A 297-nucleotide genomic window follows, 5' to 3' on the forward strand; every position below is an offset into this window, starting at 1 on the left:
GGAACTAGGCAAAATCTGCATATGGCTCGCCGACAACAAACTATCATTACACATGGGCAAAACAGAGTCCATTCTCTTCGGTTCAAATAACAAACTCAGCAAGACCGACGGCTTCTCGGTTACAGTGGGTGACAATATTATCACAAGGAAAGATGAAATTACCTACCTGGGTTCCATCCTAGAGGCTAATCTTTCCTGTGACAAAATGGCATCCAATGTAATAAAAAAAGTCAACCAACGAACGCGATTCTTGTACCGGATCTCCTCTCTGGTAAACAAGAATACCCTGAAGACTCT

The sequence above is a fragment of the Notolepis coatsorum genome, assembly GCF_963971535.1.
Source record: "Notolepis coatsorum genome assembly, chromosome: 4".
In the NCBI taxonomy this organism is placed as follows: Eukaryota; Metazoa; Chordata; class Actinopteri; order Aulopiformes; family Paralepididae; genus Notolepis; species Notolepis coatsorum.